At 47.0% G+C, this 10,241-nt stretch overlaps 1 long non-coding RNA gene across 1 annotated transcript; it reads left to right on the top strand.

Moving 5' to 3' along the window:
- Positions 1-6,019: 6,019 nt before the first annotated feature.
- LOC128075513 (uncharacterized) lies at positions 6,020-10,241 on the top strand. The gene is made up of 3 exons (XR_008203879.1): positions 6,020-6,523; positions 8,945-9,084; positions 10,151-10,241. It is a non-coding gene; the product is annotated as an uncharacterized LOC128075513 (long non-coding RNA).

Below are 10,241 nucleotides of genomic sequence, written 5' to 3'. Positions count from 1 at the left end.
TGTGGTGGGGAGATGCTGTGGGAGAAGAGAAGGACTCTGTGGAAATGGACTGTTGGTCTTACTGATAGGTTTCAACATCACTGGTATGAATTAGCTCGCAGTATGTAAATTCCAGCCAGATGCTTCTCTGCCTGCCCCAGGAATGCCCAGTTTAGTGCTGTACTGCTCATGAATTTATCCTTCTCCCCGCATAAGGACCTGCTTGGCCACAAACCAAACCAAGCGAACAGTGCTGGTAAACTTTGTCCTTCCACAAACCATTAAAGCAACGTGACCGAGTCGGCAGTTAAAGGAGGAGCCTGGCCCTGGGAGAAGCAGAGTGGCAGTGTGAGATCAGCAGGCAGGTGGTGTCCTGGGAGCTGCAGGGTGCAGGTGATATTGGGAATGGTGGCATGTTGGAGTGTGAGACTCGTGGAAGTCATCTTCACTGGTATCACTGGGTTGAGCTGTAGGTATCTGGGTTGAGCTGGGTTGAGCTGTGGGGGCAATGGAGAGTGTGGGATGCACAAGTTTTCCATCTTCTTTTCCATTTTCACAGAAGTCACCTCAACACGTTATTTCCGTGCTGCAGCTCTCTTCCTGACCTCTCCAGGATCTGGCTGATCCTGATCTCGAGATGAAAGATTGCCACCTGACGGGCTGTGAACACTGGCCCGTGAGATTAGGCTCTGAATTATTAATCCAATCAATGACTGCCTCCTTTCATCATGGAGGAGGCACAAAGGAAAGCTATGGGGGCCCTGGAAGGAAGGGAGAAAGGAGAAAGGGAGAGAAGTAACCGGTGCAGATTGGTGTCCCTTGGGTGGAAGCACTTCCATGCCTGTTTGGTTCTGGAGGCAGGGACAGCAGCACCATATGATTGCCTATTTGAGGCATTCTGGGGAAACTGATGTCTCTCAGCTCCTTTCCCTGTTGCATTCAGGAGGAACGTACCATGGCCCCATCCTAGTGAAGGATCAGGGGAAAGGGAAAACTGCCCGATTCTGAGCCCCGTGTAAGAAATGAAGCCAACTGGAAACAAGAAAATAAAACAGCATTTTTACTCCAATTTTCGAGAGGTTAAAAAAAGCTATTGTGCTAATAGAGCTATTCTTTCTGGGAAGATAATGCAAAGCATTGCTTCGGTGCTGGCCAAAATGTCTGAGAAACATTTTTCCCCCATTTTCATTAACATTCAGATCAACATTACAAGTGAGATAAGAAAAGAAATGTACAGTTACAATTCTGTAGCGCTTTGTGATCACAACCAGATTCTGTAATCCCTACTCAGGGGGTTTTAAGAGTTCAATTTAGCTTGTTTCAGAGCATAGCATTGAGCTCAGCCAATGCTGCTCTCCCATACAACCCTCATCTGCGCCCTGGTCACACGAGAGACCCGCGGCAGGACAGGCTGCACAGCCAAGCAAAACCTCCCTGGTGTATCAACTGCCCTGGATGGGGACCAAGCCAAACCTCTTTTTTTTTTTTCCCCCTTACAGCCATGTATTAAGACTCTTCTCTTATTTTGAATCTGACATTTGCTTTAAGCATCAGAGAAAAATGATAGCGGTTCAACTGCAGCCCGAGCAGTGAGTGCACAGCGTGGTGACTGAGAAACATCACGAGTCATTGCTGTTGCCAGGTATTCCTAGAGAAAATATTTAGGATGTGGTCCAGGACAAGATTTGTAATTCTGCCTGCCACTGCTGCTGAAAGCTGCATGTGGGCACATGGCTTGTGTGCCACTGTCCCTGCCAGCAACCTGTGGGCTCTGACCTCAATGGGGCTCTGTCCCACAGACAGGACTGAGAGCAGAAGCATTCCTCCTCCTTCTCCTGTGCTTCAAACCATCTGACCTCAAGGTGCTTGTGGCAGGCATAGGAATGATCCCTCGGGTTCAGAGTGGCTGTCCCACACTCATATTTAGGCTCAAGGTGAAATATCTGGCTGAGAGTGACGTTTAAAGTTGAGCAACCCTGTTGGTTATATGGATTTAATGAAGGAACTGTTAATTTCAGTGCCAGGCTGTGCACAGATAAATCAGAGAATCATTAAGGTTGGAAATGATCATCAAGTCCAACATCACCACCATGCCCACTGAACTGAAGTTACAGAGATACAGAAATGGACAGGAGTCAAGTGGGCTTCTGGGAGCAGCCCCAGCTGCTGACAGCTTCTGCTGTCATTCCTCAGTGTTACATCTCAAGATGGAAGAGCAGCGGATGGCAAGAGGATGCTCCCTCAGCAAAAGTGGTCCCTCGCTGCGACACAGAGCTCTGCCTCCATTTCCAGGCTGCTGTGAGATTAGAGAAACATTTGCTATCATGATGTTCCCTAAAGCAATCTGTGAAGGACAGCCTGGGGAGGCATTTGGGTTTGATGTGAATTTAGGTTGCACTTTGCTGAAGTGTTTCATTCTAACCATGCTGATTAGGCTTCCCGCAGCAAACATTGCATTGAAGGCAGGTCTGGCCAGAAGGTCCCTCAAGCATCATCTGCCCCACAGTTTGGAGAACCCACCCCTCTCTGGATAGTTCAGTCCCACTGGGTTACAGCGTGTGCAGTCTTCATTTCAGAAGGCTACAGCTGAAGAGAGATTGTAGGGATAACATTGAAGTAGAGTAACGTGATGGCCAAGCCATAGACCAACCCTCGGAAAAGAGAAAGGAGCTCCAAGAAGCTGGGGGTGCCCAAGGGGTGCCCCTTCATGGGACCTTCAGTGCCGCTCACTGCTCCGCTCCGGTGCCTTCATGTGGGGGGAATACAAATTGGGCAGCACTGAGCATATGGAGGGGGAAGAATGCTCAGCTGTGAATTTCGGGATGGGTATTATACAAACCCAGCCACCAGCACATCACCTTTTCAAAGGTTTCAAATCCGCTACAAATTGCCTCTGAATGACAATGAGAATTTCTCGCCCTTCACAAAGCCACCCATATTAGCATCTTTATTGGAATAAACTAGCTAATTTCTCCAGTTGGAGGGCTGGTCTGGAGAATCCCTAATTCCAATTAGATGGATATTCATCAAGCCGCCTGATGCAGGCGGGGAGGCAGGGAGGGGCTCACCACCTGCCAAACCCAGATCAGAGACAAAGAGAAGGGGACGGCTCCGTCCCCAGGGCCAGCAGCAAAGCTGGACATTGCGGGGTCCTTTTAATCCTCAATTTGTTCTTTGTGGCACTTGGTAATTCCCAGGCGCAGGGTGGGGAGGCTGAACCCAGCCTGGCAGGAATAATGATAAATCTGTGTGCCTTGCTATTGCTAAGGTGCCTTTGATGACAAATATACCTTCTACTAAGGCAGGCTGAGTGCAGCTGGGCTGAAGCACACATGGACCAGAGGGAGGTACAGTCTGTCTGTCCGTCCATCCATCCTGAACAACCGTGCAGCAGCTTGTAATGAGTTTCACTGTCAGCATTTGTCTTGTAAAATGGGCAGTGGGATTTTTCCAAGCCAAGGCTTGTTGCCTCGCACTTGGCTGCACTGCAAAGGTGAAATTTCTTTTGCTGCCATTGATAAATTTCACACAGAGAAATGAAAAGAAAAAAAAAAAAAAGATAGAACTTGAAGTCCACAATACAAATATCCTCCTACTAAAATCCGATGATCTTGCAGGTAAATGGAGTTAATCTTTCATTATGAACCAAAAACATGAAGAGGGCTTTTCTTAGACTTTAGCTTCCTGCAGCAAGGTTTTTTTAGATGTCAGGGGAAAATTTTTTGCTCAGTGTTGTGGATGCCCCGTCTCTGGAGGTGCTCAAGGCCAGGTTGGATGGGGCTCTGGGCAGCCTGAGCTGGTGGGGGCAAGCAGTCCATGGCAGGGGGTTGGAGCTGGATAGGCTTTAAGGTCCCTTCCAATCCAAGCCATTCTATGGATCTTACAAGTATATGATTTATTTGGCCATTCCTAGTGCAGCACTGGCTTGGCCCATGGCTGGGCAGTCAAGATCTGGCCAGGAATGGCACAGATCACATGGAGTGACTGACAGCAGGAGGGTATTTTCCCTTTGTTTTTGAGTTCTTGGATTTAAGCTCTGAGACGTGGTTTTCCATGGGCAGTGAAGCCTTCAAGTGGTGGCAGATCCTTTTGCAGCAAGCCCACACTGAGTGGATTTCTCCGTTCTTCCCAATTGATAAACACTGTCCCCAGTCTCCCCATGCTGTTTGTCGCACATCCCGTGCAAAAAGTCCCAACACTGATCTCCCCTCACCTCCTCGGAGGGTTAATGGAAACAGGAGATGCCGGTAAACAAGGCTGGGCTGCGGAGGGGAGTGGGTCAAAGGACAAAAATGAGGACAAGTCTGCACATAGCCTTGTGGCTGCCACCTGCCCCAGCCCCGGGATGGAAATTGCTGCCTGACTCTCTTCCTCCCATTAAAGTATCTCCCTTCATCAAGACTGTGCCTATTTGGGCTAAAAAAAAAAAGATGAATTCCATTTTTTTAGAGGGTTTATTCTCCCGCAAAAAAAGAGGCTTATCAAACTCCCATGAAAGCAAATCATCTCCTTCTGTATTTTTGCAAGCTGTTTTCTGAGGCACAAGGGATTCTGCTGAGGAGGGGATCTGACCCAACACGTGAAGAGCAATGTGCAGTTACTGACCGTCACCTGGAGCACCGGGCTGCTGCCCTGCCTGATGTGACCTGCAGGACACAGACATGCAATGGTGCAGAATGACAGAGCTCCTTGCTTTGTCACCGGGATTGAGCCTTGCTATGGATTTATTTATGGTGGAAAAATTATATTTGAGAATTGCTTCACCAACCTCTGACAGGCAGCCGCTGCTGGGGTGGGAACCATGAAGGGTCCGTAGGTTTCCCTATCCCTCGCAGGTGCTGTGATCCCAAACATCTTTCATCAGTGCCCTGGTGATGGGATTAGCGTGTATTAAGAGTTTCTCTTCTCATCTCTCCCAGGGAGGATCAAATGCAGTGAAATATCCCATTTTGCTGGTTGCTTTTTGAAAAATGTGTGGTATGTGTTCATGTTAGGAATGTAAGGTCAAAGGAGCAGGAGCACAGGACACGGAGCTGCATAAACCCTTTTAGGACATTGGGTTCGGTCCACGCATTGTAGTCCTGTTTGCAAAACTGTTCTAAAAGTAGCGTGTTTGTTTACCCTCAGCACATGTGCTACAAAGGCTCCTCCTGAATCACCAGTGTTTTCTGGGAAGAAACGTGGAAGGAAAGCTGTGGGTTTCATGATCCCTTGTCCCTTAGCCAAAGACCAGCCCCTGTACCAACGCCGCAGGAGCACCATGTCCTGCACCTGTGAGCATTCTCCTCTCTGGGCAAGTTTCCACTCTACCCAAGGAACACAGAACTGTTAATGAGGTTTATCCCATTGCTTTACATTGGCTAGTTAGGTCTGGAGAATGTGGCTTTGAGTTTTGAAAGTTGTTTTGGCAGAAATCAGCACTGAGCAGAGACCAACACTGTAGATTGCATTAAGGGATGAGTAAGAGGGGATGCTGAGGAAATTGCATCCAGCTGAAATAAGGTATTGGAGCAGGTGAGTTTAAAAACCAAAAGTCATTTAGGCTGCATGAATATATGAAGCACATGGACACCGAAGCAGGTGGACACTTTGGCAGTGACCACCAAGTCAGCCAGGTCACTCACCTGCCATATGGTTTGAAGCAGGTCCCGCACTGAACGGTGCAAATAGCAAGGCCACAAGCCCTCTCAGGAAACAGATTGACAAAGACAGGGGTTATTTAACAAGTTTTGGGGAGAAATTAGTGATAGTGCTGCTTGTTTACAGCAACAGACCACTAGAAGACAAGCTACTTGTTCTTTTTCAAAGGCCTTGGGGAAAAAAAGGGCCATCACTTCCAGGCAGGAATTCTTCTGAGGAGAATATTTTTTGTGCCTGACTGAGAAGAGATGAAAAGGTCAAAGAAAATTAAATTCACATGCTCAGAACATTTTGGGGCAGGTGTTTTTCCTAAGCCAGATTTCAGGCTTGGGAGGGCATACCCAGGATTTATGCCCCTCCTAACATTTCACCTGTTGCACAAGCACTAGAGGGCAAAGGATTTCACAGCCCTGGCAGCCTGGCTTCTCTGGACCCAACTCAATAACTTTGCTTCAAGCTCATTGCAATTTGTACAGCTCAAAAGAAGGCTCAGATGAGCACTCCGGTCTGGCTGCTCATCACTACATTTCACTTGGCATGTAGGCTACGGATGAGGAATGCACAGAATTTCCTTTTCCACCCCGTCAGATCCTCTGTCTTGAGCCTGGCCCAGCCCCAAGAGCACAACGGATGCAGCTGGAGAAGGGCAGGTCCAATCTTGCTGCTCAGCTCCAGTGACACTTAACCTCCTCTGCTGCTGAGCTGCTTGCAGCTGGCAGTGGATGCTAATGAGCATCAGCCTACTGAAATGGCTCATCAGGGAAGGAAGGGGAGTTGATTTCTTTGACTGGAGAAGGCAATAGAAGCTGGAGCTTTTGTGGGAGAAGATGATGCTCAATCTCAGTGAAGGTGGTCTTTGGTTGTGCAGCTTGGTTTTCCTATTGCTGTCGATCTGTTTGATAAGGTAACAGGACTATGGGTCTCCCTTTTGGCTGCTAAGTTTGCTGTCAGCAGTTTTGTCCCACTGTAAAGCTGACTGCAGCTAACTGTAATTTCTTAGTACGTGGGAATCAATAGGGAGCTCTGAGCTATCAAATAATGAGGTCAGTTAATTCCTGGTGTTGCTCTAGGGAAGGTGTTGGGGAAGAAAGATGGCAGCCTTTTGGGGCAGGCTGTCTTCTTGGTGACACCTATGTTGTCTGTGGGACAACAGGGCTTTCCCACAGGTCTGTTAGCTTGGCCTTGGTTGCGAAGGGAGCTGTAAACATAGGATCAAATTCTGTCTTATCTCATCCCTAAAAATGATTTTTCTTGGCCTGGAATGGAACGCTCACTGGCTTTTTTCCTAAAGCAGCTGTACAGCAACGATGGGATTGAATGAGTCCTTTCCCTTGAGCTTAAGCACAACTTGTGGATGGGTAGGAAACTGCTATTGCATCTCTGATACAATAATAACAATAATTCTCACTGTTTCTGAAGATACCTGCATTTAATTGCTATCAGTGATGGCTTTACTGGTTGAAGCATCTTTATCACACTAGGAAAACAAGTTTTGCTCCAGGGACGCTCCTAAGAAATGAAGAAGAGGATTTTATTTATATATTAGTTTTGGTGGAATAATCCCAACAAGCAACGCGTAAGTTGCTGCAAGTCAGATTCAAAAGGCGTTCGAAAATATTTCTCTTCATCCCCAGACCATAGCTTTCCTTTAAGGGAAGGACAGTGTCTTAAAAATAGCCTGCAATTGCATTTGTTAATTACTCTTTATTTTATTTATATATTTAATTTCATTGATGTGGTTGAAGGCTGCATAGGCTGAGAGAATTAGCATCATTTTTCTCCTACTTACTTCTTTGCCTGAGATTTTCTAGGACTGTTGAACTTTCTCTTCTGACTTTTGCAAGGTCTTCCTTTGCAGGGTAGAAGCAGGTTTGCCTGATAATGTTTATTAACGTAATCAAAATATTAACAAAGACCTTCTTTAAACAAAGTGCTGGCTAGGCACTGGAGCAAAATATCTGCTAGCAAATCCTGTAAGTCTAAACTAGAGAGGAACCTTGCTCAATCGTTCAGCTTTGTGTTCTGATGGTACTGTGATTTTACAATTCAGTATCCATATAGATCTCAATTATCACTTGATTTTTTTTTGCAGCATCAAAGAGAAATAAAAACTCATTTGCTGAGAGTTCTCAGCTTCTCTCTCCAGCAGCAAAGCATCTAACCTTAGTTCTTGTACGTATTGCTCTCTTTGGCCTCCTTGCCGATTATTTTGGGTTGGATTTAGTTTAACCCAAAGCAATCATCAGGTCACTGTGACTCTGGAAACAATTTTTTTTTAATAGCTATTTTACTCTTGTCTCCTTTCGTCCTTCCCTTCTTGCTGTAAAGCAAAAGGCTTCAGTTGTATTTTCTCCAGAGAGATCAACAGCAGCATGTGGAACAAATGCTGTGCTAATGAAATCCTCTCCTCACTTAATCTAAACAGGGACTTTGGCTAAATTCTGTTTGCACAGTGACCCCCCAGCGCAGAATGTCCTGAGGATGGCTCAGCCTGTGGGGGTGGTCCTGGTTTCAGGAATGAGCCTAAGGATTTCACCCGTGTGCTGGGATCCCGGTGCTGATCCCATCCACAGCTCCTGCTGCTTTGGGGACAGGGCAGGAGGGGAAAAAAGCAGTGATGGAGAGGAAGGGTCCTGCTGCATAGTAGAGCATCCTGCTCTGCACGCCTTCTCTCTTCAGGTAAGGGCAGAGCCTACCTTGCTATTGCATAGCGTGGAAAATTCCCTCCTAGCCTCTGAAGCATAGTGCAGTGATGCAGGATGTACAAAATGGACAGCATTTGAAGTGTTTCCTTATAGGATAATCAGAGGAAGTCATTGTATTAAATATCCATTTGTGTCATTAGCCTTTTATTTGGTGCTTTGTCCAGACATCCTGTTTGCTTCCCCTTTGAAGTAATGAATGTTTCCTGTGCGCCGGGTCCCATCCGAAGCTCCCATGCAAAGGTACCGAGCTGAGGTCAGTTGTGTCCTCAGTGCATCTCTGGGTTCACATTGTGTGAGGAGTTCTGGGGTAAATCTAGAGCTCACCTGTTGCCCTCAAACTGCCCTCTTTGTGCTGTGAGGACAAAGAGTCGGAGTTGTCACTTCCTGGCATTTGAGATCTCACGCTATTCTGGTTGGACACTACAGCAACGTTGGCGTGTCACGCTGAGTGCTTCTGAGGTCTGGTCTGGCACTCGGGGCACGCGGAGCAAATACTGAACTGTAATTCCATATGTTAGGAGGCAGCAGGTGGGAAGAGCTGTGGCCTCTCTGCCTTTCAACCTAGGAGTTGACAAGCTACTCTGCATCCCTCTCCCTTCCTCCTTCTTGTTCCCATACAGGGATCGGTGTCCTGCTACTTGTCTGCAGCAGCTGCCTCATATCTGCTACCTTATGGATCCCTTCCAACTCAGGATATCCTATGATTCCTCCTTCATCATCCTTCTGCTGAACCTGGGACCTCCACAGTGAGCAGCTAAAGGTATTCTGTGTCTACACCAGGGAGAAGAGAGAAGCTCTCTGTGAGGCCTGAAAGTATGATGCATGCTTATGAGCAGGCTCTAGGCACATACAATGTACTCATTAAATGCCACAAGGAATGCTGTGCCGGCAGGAGGGATTCTAGCCCCAAAAACCACTGCATGACCTCTCATCCTCAGGCGGGAGTGGGAGGACACCTCCATCTTGTACTCTGCATCAGTCAAAGAAGTGCTCTCCTCATTTACTGCCAGTTTGGGAAGGGTTAACAAGGGAAGCACAGCCCCCAGGGGCCAGCACTGTTGTTCCATGCAGATTGGCTTGTTCTTGTTTCTTCCATCGATTGCAATCACTCAGAGCTGTGCCTGTAACAAACTGCCTTAAATCATTGCAATCATAATAAGCACACCTTAGTAAATAATGCATGAGGTATCCATAAGCCTATATTCATTAGGAGGAAGGCATATATAGAGCATGGTAATCACCTGGGCTCAAGGAGGGGCTTGGCTGGTGGGGCTGAACGGGGTTTGGGGCAGGCTCGCCAGTCCCTCCAGATGTTGGAAATGTAGGCAGGTTCCTTGTCACCTTCATGAATTTTGCACGAGATGTTTAAAAGGCCTCTAAGGTTCACAACGTAATACAGGTTGGGTGGAAGTGGGCTTGTGGCGAGTCTCCAAATGGTATAATAGCAAGGCATCACAATTAATCGTGTTTAATATGTTTTAATGACTCAAAACACATAGTGCGTAACAAGTTTTGCTGTGAGAGCCTCGTAGCCAAGTTAATGGTCTGGGTATTAGAAGCCATTGTTTTAAAACAAATTAAAAATGCTTTGTTTTCCCTTTTTCTTGAGGAGCAGAGTGGTGCTGCAGCATGGAGCTCCTTTAGGGCAGATCCACTGGGCATTAGTGCCATCCTGGTGCTGTGGCCTTCACTGCAAGGTTTTCAGGACAGACTGCAAAGGAAATTAGGCAGAAATTCCCCCTGTTCTTTTTTTTTTTGTGTGTGTGTGTGTGTGTGTGTGTGTGTGAAATGACAGCAATAAGGATGGTTTTCTTTTGTACGGTTAGAAGGGATGGAGCTGCAGCAGAAGCATTCCTGCTCATATCAGACAGCTGTGGATGGCAATGGGTCATTTCACTCCATTATGGTTTCTGGCAA

The sequence above is a fragment of the Tympanuchus pallidicinctus genome, unplaced genomic scaffold, assembly GCF_026119805.1.
Source record: "Tympanuchus pallidicinctus isolate F22 unplaced genomic scaffold, pur_lepc_1.0 scaffold12, whole genome shotgun sequence".
NCBI lineage: Eukaryota > Metazoa > Chordata > Aves > Galliformes > Phasianidae > Tympanuchus > Tympanuchus pallidicinctus.
This window is presented reverse-complemented; position numbering and strand designations above follow the sequence as displayed.